The sequence below is a fragment of the Cupressus sempervirens genome, chromosome 4 (assembly GCF_028749045.1).
Source record: "Cupressus sempervirens isolate cs-2001-9-10 chromosome 4, ASM2874904v1, whole genome shotgun sequence".
Lineage (NCBI taxonomy): Eukaryota > Viridiplantae > Streptophyta > Pinopsida > Cupressales > Cupressaceae > Cupressus > Cupressus sempervirens.
In genome coordinates, this window is record NC_143121.1 from 285880337 (window position 1) to 285896902 (window position 16566).

General features: G+C 30.9%; 1 pseudogene; it reads right to left on the minus strand.

Moving 5' to 3' along the window:
- Positions 1-6634: 6634 nt before the first annotated feature.
- LOC149561122 (putative LRR receptor-like serine/threonine-protein kinase At1g67720) overlaps positions 6635-16566 on the minus strand; it is a 56941-nt pseudogene continuing 47009 nt past the window's right edge.

A 16566-nucleotide genomic window follows, 5' to 3' on the forward strand; every position in this document is an offset into this window, starting at 1 on the left:
TTTTAAAGCTGAATGGATGGTTGAGATTGAAGTCCATAGGGAAAGATCAAGGGTGGAGATTGGTCCAAGAGGTTAGTGGGTGTGTCATTTAATGATTTCTTTATTCAAAGCATTTTGAATATTCAAATGTCAAAATGAGCATTTTGAATATTTGAAGTGTACCATGGATCCACTTCAAATTCCATTATGATACTTTCAAATTTTCTATAATGATACCTTCAATTCCATTATGACATCATGGATATTAAATTAATTTCCTTGATCCTACAATGATTCCACTATGAATATTAAATGAATTAGGGGTTTTCCAAATATTTAAATCATTATTAGAAATAAATACCTCTTTTAGCTTTATTTGGAATTAATATTCATGTGTATTTTAGAATGGGTTCAAGTAATATATTTAAATGAGAATGCCTAACATTTGAAATAATTCAAATGTATAGCATTCTATAGATAGAAATGAGTGATTAAGAAGCATGAGCTAGATGATATATGATGATTATGTAACTTTGTTTTATTTGATCATTAGAAGCAATGAATTTAGAAAATTGAGTTTGTGAGGTCAATTTTGGTTGATTACACATGCTATTTATTTGCTCTTTTCCATGGCCACTAGTTCTTCCTCTTTTCATTGCTCATTTTTCCCATAAGCCATTTTCTACCATCCTTCTTCTATCATACACTTTCTCATCCTTGTCATCAACATTTTTTTATCTCATAGCATTTCCTCTTGTATAGTTTCATCCTCATTATCCTTTCCCACTTCCAAGAGTTTTATTTTTTAAACATCAATTACAATATTCTTTTGACATGGCTACAACTATATATTTCTCATATTATCCTAACATAAAAAAAAATCTACTCCATTAAAATATTAAGCTAAGGAAAAGTAAACTTTTTATTGATATTTGTGATGAGTTACAATGTTCCCCAAGTGTTACAATTATAGATTTGAAAACATATAACAAATATATTCTAGTATCGAATTATCATGACTGATGCCAATTTTGATGCACAAGTGAGGGAGGGGAATTTTTATTATCTATATTTTGTTGAAGGTAGATTATGTGAAGAATCATACTTTATCTGAAGATTACAAATTCTAGATAGTTTTTGAAAGCTATATAAGGACTTTACATATACAATTCTATTACAAGACAACCAATAACATTATCAAGTGCTTAAGGTTGGTACTTGAGTCAATTTAAATGTAGGTATAAAATTCTTCTATGATACATTATTAACATGTATGATATTCAAGACTAAAGTAACTATAATGCCTACCCCTACTTGACTATTCTCATTCATTTTGACTAGATTCTTTTAGGCCCGTTCTATGATTATGTTTTATGATTATCAGTACTTAGTTACTGGAATTGATTTAATTGTATTTCATAGTTAGTTGATATATATGTTGTGTTACTTTAGTGCTAGTTATTTCAGTTATTTCATGATTGTTCAATGATGATATATATGTTCAGGTATTGACTTGTAGTTATTGACTGATGTTAGTTAGATGAACTATTTTTATGTGGTTTCCATGTATACTTACCGCATATTTGCATGTGTATGTTTTCTTTATGTTTGACATTTTTGATGTGGTTGAGGAAGGGAGTCGTAGTCACCTACTAGTCGGGATCTATATGATGCACCACTTTCTGCCATTGCCTATTTAGTTTAGAATATGTGTTTGTACATGCATGATTTTTATGTAGATTGTAGGTACTAGGTATCAACTTCCTTGAATTGCTAGGATGAGCATACCCTATCGTAGTATTTCAATAGTATAAGTGGGGAGATAATTCTTGAGTTTGAATCCTAAATCCTAAGCCAATTGTCCTAAAAAATAGGACAAATATCTGAACTGTTTACCCATCTGAATTCATCTAATGACATAAATTTTTGACTTTGACCTTAACCTTAGAGTTTGACTTTTTTCTTTGACTTTTAGTTGAGTTGTCATATTTTGTTTTGTGGGTGTGTGATGACTTTTTGTTATCATGCATGGTGGAGAGCCCTACAATTCTATAATTAAAACAAATTAAAAGATAATTTAATGATTTAATTCAATGGAAGATTTATAAAGAAAATGAATAGTATTTAATTAATTGAGAAATTAATTAAATAAAAGAACTAAATTTAAAAGATTATATTAATGTTCTACTTTTGACATATTTCTATTTATTTAATTTAATGATAATTATTTAGGAGTTTTATTTTAATAGTAAACTCTAAATAATGTTATTAATTAAGTTAATAAATATGTTATTAAAAATGTCTTGTGAATTAATTAAATATAAGAATGAAACTTAAAGATGAAGTTATGGTTCTAATTTAGGCGTATTTATATTTATTTAATACAATAATAATTATTTAAGAATTTAATTTTAATAATAAACTCTAAATAATATTATTAGTTGAATTAATAAGTATATTATTAAAATATCTTATAATTAACTAGAGATAGAAAACATAAATTTAATAAAGTTATTTTAATTATATTGCATAATGCTTATGCATGAAATTAAAATATAATAAATTAAAGAAAGAGAGAAAGCTAATTATTTAAATTAAGATATTTTGTAATTAAATATTTAAAAGAGTTGTGCATGAAAAGATAAAAAAAAGTAATAAAGTAATAGAGTAATTGATCAACAAGTTCCCTCTTGTGATTGCACAATAAAGCTCCAAATTTAGGGAAGAACTCTTTATCAGAGATCTATAGCTCATTATGCAATTACACTGGTTTTGCAGGAGAATTTTTGAAGAAGGAAATTTTTAGAGAAAGGGGATTATTTTGTGTGCTTCGTGCGATTATCAATTTAGCATTAGATCCAAGTAGGATCTTGTGGTTTATTTGTATAGTGGTTTTCCATCTTTCAAATTTTTGTCTTCTCTGTGTTTGTTGTGTTTTTGTTTTTAGAATTCTTATGGGTTGAAACCCTTGTTTGGATATTTATCGTTCTTTGTTTTTGAAGACATTTGTGAAGGAATGTCATTGTTTGAAATCATTGTTTGTTAATTTAGAATTGAAACCCTCATTTGATGAATAGGGCGATTCATATTGGAATTGTTAAAATCGAGATGATGGTTTGGAAAATAAATTAAAATTAAAAAATGTAATATTCAATCAATTGGTTAATTGTACTATTCCATTTTTGAAAAGTTCCTTTTTTCATAAGTTTCAATTTTTAGCAGGTTTCTATTTCAAGAAAGTTTCTATTTTTAGCATGTTTCTATTTTTCAAAAGTTTCTATTTTTAGTAGGTTTCCATTTCAGAAAGTCTCTATTTTTAGTACGTTTCTACTTTAGGAAATTTTCTATTTTAGAAGGTTTCTATTTCAGGAAAGTTTATATTTTTAGCATGTTTCTATTTTGGGAAAGTTTTCATTTTTAATAGGTTTCCATTTCAGGAAAGTCTCTATTTTTTGCAGGTATCTATTTTAGGACAGTTTTTGTTTTTAGTAGTTGTCCATTTTTTAATGTTTCTATTTTTGAAAAGTTTCTATTTTTAACTAGTTTCTATTTTTGAAAAGTTTTCATTTTTAGTAGGTTTCCATTTTTGGAAAATTCCTATCTTTAGTAGGTTTCCATTTTTGAAAATTTCTATTTTTAGCAAGTTTCCTTTTTGAGAAAGTTTTTTCAAAGTATAATTAATTTAGAATTATTATGGTAATAATTGATAATTATTATTATTAATTTTAAAAAGTATTGTTAAAATTTGAAATTTAATTTATTACTTTATTATTTAAATATAGTTCTTAAGTAAACTAAAAATCAAAGAAATTAATTGGGAGAATTAATATGTTCTTTTATAAACATGGATGTGTTTATATGGTCTAGATATATATGAAAATGATTTGTAATACTAGGAAAATTTTATTATTCGAAAACCTCAGTAATTATATTACTTTGAAAAAATGAAAACTAAATCCTTGATTGAGATTGAAAAATTTATACTTTATAATATTTGGAAATGAAAACTTGGAAACCTATAAGTTCAAATTAAATACGTGTGTTTTCCAAAACCTAATGTATTATGATAAGTTACTATTGTGTGTTTTATATGGGATGGGTGATTTTACTAATGTTGGGTTTTAGGCTTGACTTAGCTTTGACTAAATCAAGATATTTACCACAGGCTTGAGTGTTTTATTTTGTGATGTTATGATGATATTTTGATCATGATCTTTTATACTCAACCATGGTAATGTGTCTTGTATGCTTTATGAGGTGTTTTGATCTATGAATTTTTATTGCTTTCCAGTGTTCTTCTGTGAAACTGACATGAATGGTGTGACCTATCTGATATAACTTTTGAGTCTTCAATTAGTTGTGTTTGGGTTTCTTTTCGATCACTTGTATAGGACTAAGGTGTTTGTATGATTTTTTTTTGGTGATGTCATGTTGTGACATGGAATCGCTTTATGTGTACTTGATTTTTGGGATCAATCCTATTAGGATGATCATATTGGTGGAATCCGTGATTATGATCAATGATTTTTAGTATTTATTAGTTTTTATTTAAGAATTGATGTGTAGTATGTGGTCTTTTGCAATCTTTTGATTTTATTGAGCTTAGCCTAGGTTATCTATATTTCATTTTGGGAAGTAGCTTGTAATGGAGGCTGAAGCCCTAAAGAGGCTACCCAGGTAACCCATTGTAGGTTATTTTAATAAGTAATAACATTTCATTAAATGGGTTTAAAATAAATTAACAATATATTGGTACTACAAAAAGTCACTAGGGGGTCAGAGTCCTGAGAGACTGCTAGGGTAACTTTAGAGTTGACTTATTAATATGTCTTGTCTATATGAAAGGATACTGATGCCGCATAGAGACACTAGGGGGCTGGACTCTAGCGAGGCTACCAAGGTAACCTTAGAGTTGGCTCATGTGGTGACACTTTCCCACTTACATAGTAGATTGCCCATGTGTCTTTGTTGCCTTTGGGTTTAGTTGATACTTGTGTCTTAGTACCTTGAGATAGTTTTCTTTCAAGTGATTCCTTGAACCTAGATGTTGATTTTGACTTTTGAGTTTTTTATCTTATTTGGGACTTGAGTTTATCTCCTCAATGTAGTGGGAGTGGACCTTTTTAAGTTTTGCAAGGTTGGGTGGTAGTGTTTTTCTTATACCATTGAGATCCGATCATTAGATGTCATTGCTAGACATGTTTGTGCAAATGTTCCTTTCTATCTGATCTTGTATTTCTATGATGGATGGTTATACCTTTTCTACATTGTATTTGATTTCATGAATCTTATGAGATGTTGTTGTAATATATTTTTATGTTGTATATTCTTTTAGCCCTTCATGCCCTATGACCTATATAGTGGATGATGATTGTCAAGTGGCATTTAAGATGGCTATATATTGTATAAATGGATTCATACTTGTATATTATTATTTGATGTTGGTTTATTATATATTGGATTTAGTGTTAATTAAAATTAAATATGATTCATCAACATGGTACCCTTAAGAGTTGTAATATGTTTATGTGTTGTTGATGTATGAGTGTATGTTAATTGCTTTCGCTATTCTATAATTGTTGTTAAGTTAATATCTTTAACTTTAAAAAAAGATGTTTATCAAACTTAGTAAAACTTTAGGTTAACTTCTTTTGGGTCACATGGCATGGCATTACAGTGATAATATTTATAAATTTATGAAAATGACATAATGTACATTAATTTCTTTTTATTATGGCTTACTAGTTAAATATATTATCTTAGATATTACTTGATGGTTTGTTTTTTCATTTTTTCATTTCTTGGGGGTATTATTTATTTTATTTTATGGTCTCTTATACACATCCTTATGCCACCAATCTGGTGTATGCATTATCTTAATGTGGTTTAGTTTTTTACTCATACATAACATATTTGAACCAAATGCAAATAAATAATATTAAAGAAATTCTATAGAAAATATATAAATTTGAAGAAATGTTGTTCTTAGGAGCAAGAGGCTAAATGTTGTGATGAACTGACTTTGAATGTCCTTCAAATGATTAAGAAAATTTCAAATTATAGTCAACAAGTTCACATAAATGTAAGTTAAATAAATGATTTACATTAGTACCTATCTTTGTGATTGTACAATCTCATATAAGTCCATTGGCCATGTCTAAAAATGTGCAACTCAACAATTACAATTGAACCATTATCATGTTATAATAGATGGTAAAAAAATACATTGAAGTAAAAACTACAAATGATATAAATTCATGAACAACTAGTTAGATTCTTTTATGTAGTACAACACCTTATTCTTCTCATTAATCAAATGACAATAACCACTATATCTTCTTAAAATGAAAATACAACATATAACCACCATATCTTCTTATAATAAAATTAGAAGATACACAGTCTACTAATGATTCATAAATCACCCTCATCGTCTAATACTAAATTCTTACATATTCTTACATATTGCCTCTTTATAGAGAGGTCTTGAAATACACCCAAACAAAAAAAGGTGCAATAATTTTAGAATCTATAGAACTTTCTTAAGTTTAAATTGACTGCACAAGTATTTAATATTATAGGATATTTCTATCCCAGTCTAGAAAAAATAAATTGTCTGAAGATATGTGAACAAAATAGTTACTATAAAATCTTATTATCTAAGGTTGGGCATCCCACTGGTACTAAAATAGGCAATGGTATGTGAAGTAGAATAGTTGTTATCACCATATGCAAGCGTCACTACTTCTTCCAATTCTTTAGCCACCACACTCATTTTGGGTCTTTTTGTTGATTCCTTTTGCACGCACATTATGCTATCTCTGCTGCTTTGCAAGCAAATTCTATGTTATATCGACCACCCAATGAAGGATCCACAAGCTTGTCTATTTTTCCACATAAAAGCAAATTGTATGCCTGATACATTGATTTTTTTAATACTTTGTTGATGAACATTACCAAAAGTATTGAAATCACTTAATTTGTCTACAAAAATATATGAATTACCAATTGTACTATTCTGTCTTTGGGTGGTACTCTAGATATAATCTTTAGTAAAACCACTCCGAAACTGTAGACATCACTCTTCTCATTCAGTGAAGATGTTGCAAAGTATCTACAATAGTTCGTCCATATTTTAATCTACTAGTTATTTGTTCCCTATACTTTATGTTAGGAGAAAAATTGTTCCCTATACTTTATGTTAAGAGAAAAATGCATTCATCAAGCGTAGTTAAACTAAGTATATTTAAGAAAAAAGGAATGTAATGGAGTTATGTGAAATACTCAGGACCAAGATAACTTATTGTCCCTTTGACTTCAGTTGGTATATAACCACTGGGACTCTATCAATTTTGATATGCCAAAGTCAGCTAGCTTGGCAGACATTTTGTAATCCAACAATATATTACTGCACTTTATATTTCTGTGTATGACTGGAGGATAGCAACTCTGATGAAGGTAGAGCAAACCTTCAAAACTTGTGTAGAATGGTTGAAACATGCTGTTTTTCCCCTTTTATGAAAATGATTAAATATAAAGGAACTTCTGCAACCACAAACAACTTACCATCTACAGCCTGTCTAGCAATATTCAATCTTGTAAGCCAATCAAGTGGAGTTTTCAATTTGGTCATGCTTACAAATTTTAAAATAATATTAAAATTAAATTTAAAGGTATGTAAAGTCATTATTAATAAGTGAAAGATGTTTTCAATTGTAAGTCAAATTATGATATCATTAAGATTCAATTAAGTTTTTGATCAGAATTCATTGATCTATGTTCAATGAGTAGCAGTTCTCCCGAGCCCTTTTCTCATTAGAAGGAATAAAATACTTAATACACATTGCATCTACATGATATCTACAAAGACTAAATACAAAAACTTTTCTAAAAACTACCCATCCCAATACTACTCATGAAATGCGGCTCAATAAATTTGAATAAAAAAAACTTCAGAATAGAAATTGAAATGGCACAAGATTTAATGTATGCACATAAGTACCGTATAAATGATCAATCAGTGTTCCACATGGCATGCATTCATAGACCAATGCCATTATGAGTTCTCTGCAATACCCAATAAGATTTACAAGATTCTTGTGATATATTCTTGACAGCATAGCTACCTAAAATCACAGATAACACTTGTTAAACGAGAATTTGGTAGTAATGGCAATCTTCATACACTTTGTTGTTGAATCTATGTAGGAATACTAACCTCATTCTGGAATTCTTTTCGGCCTTGATTAGAATCAAACTTGTGTATTTTGACGGCAACCTAATATCCAGAAAGTCTGCCATAAAATACAAATCGAAAACTTCCCTTACCAATGGGTGTGGAATAGTTATCGGTAGAAGTTTTAATGTCTTGCTCTGTGTATTCTATAGCCAGCCTGTGATAATCGTTTTGATTTTTTTCATCTGAGAAAGAACAAATCAAGAAGAAATACTCTTTAATGTCACAAGCACGGTAAAAGAAGAAGAGCAAAGCATTTCTATTCATGTTTTTAGCATACCAGAGATTGGAGAAACACCTGCAATTACTTGTTTTTATAATGGAGTTGGAGAAACATCTGTCGTCGGAAATGGTTGAGATAGGTGTTTGTGCCTCCACAAGAAAATTCCAGAAAGGATGACCAAAACTAGCACCACCGAACACCCAATCAAAACTCCGATCACCCAGCCTTTAATTTTGTGGCTGTCTGCCGGAAGAGCATTTTGTGGATCAACGCTGAAATTAATGGTATATGAGATATTAATGGTTGTGAAGTTCAAATTTAAAACATCTATCGTATTGATGGTCTGTGAAGTGAAGTTGATATTAAAAAGGTAATATTATAGAAAGAGGAAAGAAAATTGGTATACCAAAGTTCCAAGTTGTTTCTCTGTAATCCCTTTGAGACTGTTCCCTCCAATTTATTTTCCTGTAAAAATCTTTTCAATAAACCAAAAAAGCTCTATAAGAACACCTATTTAATAGCGCTTAGCTACATTAGTTATATAATGAAATGTGAGGATGAAATAAGATACAGTAGCTGGTAAACATACAGTCGATTTAGCCTTTGAAGCTTCCCCAATGATCTTGGAATTTCTCCGGTAAGTTGATTATTCTGCAGTTGCCTTTGTGAGGCCAACATATAGTATTAGCAAAGATACAGATAATTCTGGCTCTCTAGTCATTCACACAAGGTATTGCAGAGGTGTCTTACAATATTGTGAGATTGTTCAATGAGCTGAGGTCTGGAATATGGCCCAAAAACTTATTGTTTCCTAGCAACTATAACCGAAAACATAGAGTTAGCAACTTTATATGAACCACAATTATTCATATTGAAAGATCCATTAGCCTTCTCAATGAAAAAGCAAGCACTGGTAAATTTAGGGCTAAATTGTGACGCGAAAAGGTCTCAATTTCAACAAGAGTAGGTCGCTAAAGCCACCAAAGTTGTTGTCAGACAAATTTGGTCGGTTTCCCGCCACATTCATTGTGAGTCGCAATTTCGACTTCATAAACGTGCATTTACCGACACGAATTTCATCGATTTCTCTAGCCAACCCGAACTGTTATTTTCTCATTTGCGAGCGCAAGTCATCTCAATTCTGACATAAACCTACCCAATTTTGCGTCTAAATTCTGACCACAAACCTTTAGTTATCTACGCTAGTGCCATACTCGCGACTTAAAATTTGCCGGTTTGGTGTTGCAATTGAGACGAATGTAGTGCCTGCCCCTAGTTCGCATTTTTGTTATCATTGTCAAATTTCTTAGGCTGATTTTATGCATCGATTAGCTTTAGAGATACTAGAATTGTAATATTATGATATTATTTCATGACTTTGATTACAAATGTATCAATTATTATTGCTTAGTTGATTTCATTCATGTGTTGGTTTAATGATCCTAGTTAGTAAATGTGATTTCTTTTATAAAAATGTTAACAAGATGTCTTTAATGATGATTATGTTGTATTGATAGAGATTCATTATTATATGTACGCATTTGATCTTAGATTTGTGATTTTTACGATACTTACCCCATACTTGCATGTGTATGGTGTGTGTGTTTATTTTATCTTTTTGTCTAAAGTGTTTGATGTGGTTAAGGGAGGGAGTCGTAGTCACCTGCTAGTCGGGATCTACACGATGAACCACTCTCCGCCATTGTCTGGTTAGTTTAGATATATTATATACATGTACATGCTCGTCTTTTATGCAGGATGTAGGTATCGGGCATCGACTTCCCTGAATTGCCAGGATGAGCGTGCCCTATTACAAATACTCAAATGGTGAGAATGGGAAGATAATGATCAGGTCCAATCCTAGCCATAAGCATATAATACTTGTCCTGCAAGGAGGACTCATAACAGACTGTCTACCCTTTTTAAACCCGTAAGTATTTTATGCGTATGTTGTTTTGTGAGTCTTTGATGTATTTTCTATTAATTAAGTCTAATTAATAGATTAAATTAATAATTTAATTTAATGAAGAATTATTATGACTTTTTGAATATTTAATTATATTTAATTAATTGAGAAATTAATTAAATATAAAGAATTGAATTGGAAAATAAAAGTTTTAAGATTAAATTTAGAACGTGATAATATTTATTTAATTTAATAATAATATATTTAGAGTTCATTTTTAAATAAATCCTAAATATTATTGTTATTTAAGTTAATAAATATTTATCAAATTAAACGTTCAAAAATATATTAAAAAGAGAAAGATATTAAATTATGAAAAAGATGTAAGTTGGCATGAATGAGAATAAAATATAGAAAATTAATTAAAAGATTAAAAAAAAAAAGTGTGAACTTGAATAAAGATATTTTAATAATGTGCGCATGAGATTAAAGTTAATAAATTAATTTAAAGTAAAGTAAAGTGGAAAGTTAAATAAAGTAATTTAATGATTCACTTAAAGTGCATGAAGGAATAATAAAAGAATATTTTATTTTAAAAAGGAAATTAATTGTGCATGAATGAAGTAATTAAATAAGAGAGAATTAAATATTGGAGATAAAAGTTAAAGTTTAAATTTAGAACGTGATTATATTTATTTAATTTAATAATAATATATTTAGAGTGCATTTTTAAATAAATGCTAAATATTATTGTTATTTAAGTTAATAAATATTTTATCAATTAAGTTTCTAAAAAAATGAAATTAAAAGTGAAAAGATATTTAATTATCATAAAGATTATAGTTCGCATGATTTATGCATGAGTTGAAAATAAAAGAAATTAATTGAAAAGATTAAACATGTGAAATTAATAAAGATATTTAATCGCATTAAGTGCGCATGAGATTTATAAGTTATAAATTGATTAAAATAGAAGTGGAGTGGAAATTAAATAAAGAGATTTAATAATCCATTTAACGTGCATGAAAATATGAAAGATAAGATAAATAAAGTTTGATTTTAGAGTTAATGAAGGGGGCTCAAGAGACCTCTCGGGTAAACACACAATTAGTGCCTCGATTGTAGGAAGAGAACTCCTTATCAATATTTGAGGGTTCATTTTTCAGGAGGGATTTTTGGGAGACAAGTTTTCAGACACAGGTTTCAGGGCACACATAGGTTTATGGAGAGCAATTCGAAGGGTTTAGAAAGAAACGAATTTTACGTGGGTTGAAAGATTTTGCTTGCGGTAGGAATTTTGCAGAGGTTAGCATCAGATCCAGGTAGGATCTCGTGGTTTAATTGTATAGTAGTTTTGCTCTTCAAACTTCTGTCTGCTCCGTGTCTTTTGCATGTATTATTTTTCTGGTATGCAATATTGTTCTTGTTTGAGAAATATCTGTACATGGCTTAGATGGGGTAGTTCGTTGAGTATATTTTAGGGAATTGTATTTTATTATGAATAAGGTTGAAAAGAAATCAAGCAGATACAAGAATCTTTTGGATATTGAAATCAGATTTTGGGTAGAAAAGAAAAGAAATTTTATTGTTTATAATTTAGCTAATTAATCTAGGTTTTCCATTCTAAATCTGTGTTGAAAATGTTTATTAAAAAGGAAAGAAAAGAAATTTGTTTTATATTTATAAAATTTTATAAATAAAACTAATTTAAAAAAAAAAAATGTTCAAAAATAAAACTCAATAGGGAAGTGGGGGCCACGACCTCCCCCAACCCCCCCCTGGGCACGGATGCCGCCGGCAATCACTGCTGGTGCAGGGACTGCGTCAGCAAGCTGCCGTAGGCCCTGCGACAGCAGGCCTGCCGCACGGCAACAAAGCCTTTAATAAGGCTCGCGCTTGCTTTATTAAGCAAAGCGCTTTCTATTTTTTTTTATTAGGTTATAAAAATTGCAATATTTTTTAAAATCATTTAAAAAAAAAAAATTTCTAATGTTTTATATTTACTAATATATATTAAAATTATTAAATGTTTTAAATTATTATATTTTTATTAAGTGTTAAATAATTAATATGTTAGTTAATAATAATAACGTTGTTTATTATTAGTATTATTTGAATAATAATGAATTGTTTATCAATAGAATAAGTAATTAAAGAAGTTATTAATAATTAATTAAATGTTTTTATTAATTATTATTATTATGTATTTTGAGAATAAAGGGAAGGTAATTAAGTTTTAATGATTGATTAAATGTTAATTATCTAGTTATTTTACAAATAACTAATAATTAACTTTATTAAATTTGATTCAATTGATGTACTTAAATAATGGGAATTATTTAGAAACAAAGATGTAAATTTATTTAATTAGTGATAATTCTTAATTTAATAAAATTATAAATTATCTTATTTAAAAAAAATCATTTGGTATTATTTTAATAATTAAATAAATAAGCACCCTTTTAGTTATATTGATTAATTAACTCAAAATCAAAAGTAGGGTAATTGTACATTTTATTCGAATATATTTAAATGGGGTAAATTTATATGTTATTTAAAAAAAAAAAAAAGAACGGGTTAATTGAAAGGGTGAACTACAAAAGTTATTTACTTGAAACATAAGTTTAACTAGAAACTAGAACCTTACCTTTAACTCAACTATATGTTTTCGAATCAAATGCAAACTTTTAGACTATTATGTTTTCTATGCACTATCTATGCTTTGGGATTTTGGTGTTGTTTAGATGTCGACCAGTCTAGGACGTACACCAGAGGTTGTATGAAATTTCTTTGACACTATTTTTATGTGACTGGATGTCATGATATATCTTGTGATGTAAATTGAAATTATGTTTATGAGATTTTCTTGGTGGTACAATTATGTTTACTTAGGTTGGGAGAACCATTGTGTTATTAGGTTGCCTGTTAAGGAACCGAGTTTGATCTTTATGGGTGTTGTGGTATGGGACACAACTGTGTTTTTATGTGCTTAGGAGAGGTTGTCTAGGTATGTGACTTTGGGAGTGGCTTGCATAGGGGTCCGAGACCCAAAGTGGTCAGTACCAGGGTAACCTAATGCAAGTTATGTAATAAGTGATAATCTAGTAATTAAAATTTATGGGGGGGAAAACACACTAAAAAGATAAGTTAGAGATATTTGATCTACCCATGCCTTTAGTGCTTGTATAGACTAAGGATGGGAATGAGATGAGTGCCTCGTCTTCTTGAGAGGGCTTTCTAGTTTCCATATGTGTGATGTTGAGGGTCCGGGGTTCAGAGTAACCAGTCCAGGGTAAATCAATGCTTGAGGGTTCGAGGTCTATTAAGAGATTAGTCTAGGGTAACTCAAGCAGCCATGTGATGACACTCCCTAGTATGTAGCTGAGTCTCCTCTGTAGATTTGTGTATCTCTGGTGGTGTACTTATTGTTGGTGGTGTATCTATTGTCGGATGTGTTTATTATGGTTATTTACTTTCATTGATGATGATTGGTGATTCATGGATGTTGTACTTTTGACATGTGGCTTTTGACTTTAGATGATTATCTTTCGTTGACTTTATCTTATGATCTTGGTATTGGATTGAGTGTTCTTACTTTTGGATTATTTTATCTTCTTGAGTAGTATGTGTTACCTTTGAGGTAGTTTTGGCTATTAGGGGTACCTTGCCTAGGAATGTTTTATGTTTGATAGCCATATGTGGATTGTTCATTATCTTCCCTACACGGTGGGAGTGGAAGCCTGACTAGGTAACCACGCGGTCGGGAGGCAATGCCTTCTTACCATTTGGGTCCCCCTTCACATTTCTAGCTATTGGATGTTCGTTGCAGAAGATGTACCTTTATCATTCTTATTTCTTATCTCAGAGATTTCTTTTCAGATGATGTATATATGTTATCATGTATTCCGATGTATTATATCTATTCTCACATACCTTGCGACATGTGCAGTAGATGTTATTTAGTGGATGTACTTTCATTGTATTATTTATACTTATGCATTTGCTTATGCGATTATGTATCTATTATTTCTTTATGATCTTGAGACATTGTACTTGGAACTTAAACTAATTAATTTAAAAATTATTAAATGTGACTCAATGTAAAGGAACTCTTGAGGAATTGAAATTGTATCTATATTTGCATATGTGTATTTGATGTGTATGTTCATATTGCTTCCGCATTAATGTTATCTTGATGTTGTTTAAACTTCAAAAAAAAAATAGTTCAGTAAACATTGTAATATGTTAGGATTATTTCTCTTGGGTTCCCGAGCGGGGCGTTACAACGAAGATATGTCACAATTGAGACCAAGATATGTCGCAATTGAGATGCACTGTCCCATTATTTTTTGAAAGCTTTTCTCTCATAGGAGTGTTCAAAACTGCACAAAACTTGATTATAAAGTGTAATTGCTTGATGCATGAGAGTCAAGATATCATGCACATTTCTACCTCCACAACATTTTTCCATTCGTCAAATGATTTATTTTTATACAAAACAATGGGAAGGAGGAAGAAATGTGCACGATATCCTATTTCCACTCAGCAATTATGCTTTACAACTCAAATTTTGTGGAGTTTAGAAGGCTCCTATGCGAGCAAAGCCTTTGCAATAATTGGCACAATGTATAAATTTTGGTTCCTGCAGGGAAGAATAAAATTAGGAAATAATTATTTATTAGGAATGAAAGCCAATAATTTCATCTATTTTTTAAATAGATAAACGTGACAAAAAAACTTACAATCCCAATCACATCATCATAAGAGCGCATATATAACTATAACTATAACTGTCTAAAACCAACATAATTTACAAATATCCATGTGAAGAACCTCCTTATAGCAATATCGTGAGAATGCTCGAAATAACAGAATACAAAGTGATAGCAGAACTCAGAATGAATCTACTGATCGCAGGCCACTTCGAGGGGGTAACCTCCTTTGAGCAAGCTCAATACAATAAATTCGTCCGTGCCCATCAAGGGCCTCAACCTATTCTTATATACTGGGTATGATCTAGAAAAGTAATACTACCTATGCATGTGGGATAATAAAATATACTCACGGGACGACTTACAAAGCATATGCGTCCAACAACACTACTCTAACAAAATAAATAGAAGGAACACACAGGTTCCTAACATCCCCTCTCCCTTAGAAAAAAGCTTTGTCCTCAAAGCTTAAGGTGTGGAAATTGTTGTTGAATCTGAATAAGGGGTTCCCAGGTAGCATCCTCTGGTTGCATGCCATGCCACTGAATCAAGACCTCAGAGATGGAGCGAGAGCGAAGCGGGCGAGTGCGCTGGTCAATGATTGCCACCGGCTCCAGGATAATGGATCCTTCCGTATCCATTTCAGGGAGAGTAGTTTGTGCTCTGACAGTGGTACCCAGAACTTTCTTTAGACAAGAAACATGAAAGACTGGATGAATGCGGGAAGAAGGAGGAAGTTCCAGTTTATAAGCAACTGAACCAATCTTCTGCAGAACCTTATAAGGCCCATAAAATTTTGGGGCTAGCTTATGACGCCCTTTCAGCTTTAGGGAGGATTGTTTGTATGGCTATAGACGAAAAAAAACCATATCCCCAACTTGAAATGAGCGCTCAGAACGGTGTTGATCTGCTTGCTGTTTCATCCGATTACGGGCCATGTGAAGATTATCCTGTAAGGTACAAAGAATCTGATCCCTACTGCAGAGAACTATGTCAACTGCCTGGACTGGTGAGCTGTTGGGAGTGTAGGGAAGGAGCACTGGAGGTGCCTGACCATAGACTGCTTCATATGGAGTCATTTTAGAGGCAGTGTGGTAAGAGGTATTGTACCACCATTCAGCTAAAGGGAGCCACTTGGCCCACTGATGTTGCTGTTCGGAAGTGAAGCAACGAAGATAAGTTTCCAAGCATTTATTGACAATTTTAGTTTGACCATCAGTTTGTGGGTGATAGCCCGAACTCATCTTCAGTTTGGTGCCAGTTTTCTGAAACAGTTCAGTCCAAAAATGACTGGTAAAAGTTGCATCACGATCAGAGACAATGGAAGAAGGGAGTCCATGAAGACGAAATATCTGGTCCATGAAGATTTGTGCAACAGAGGAGGCAGTATAGGGGTGGCTGAGGGCACAAAAATGACTATATTTCGAGAGACGATCAACCAAGATCACTGTCTTGCCACCGGATTTAGGAAGCCCTTCAATGAAATCCATAGAAATATCAGTCCAAATCC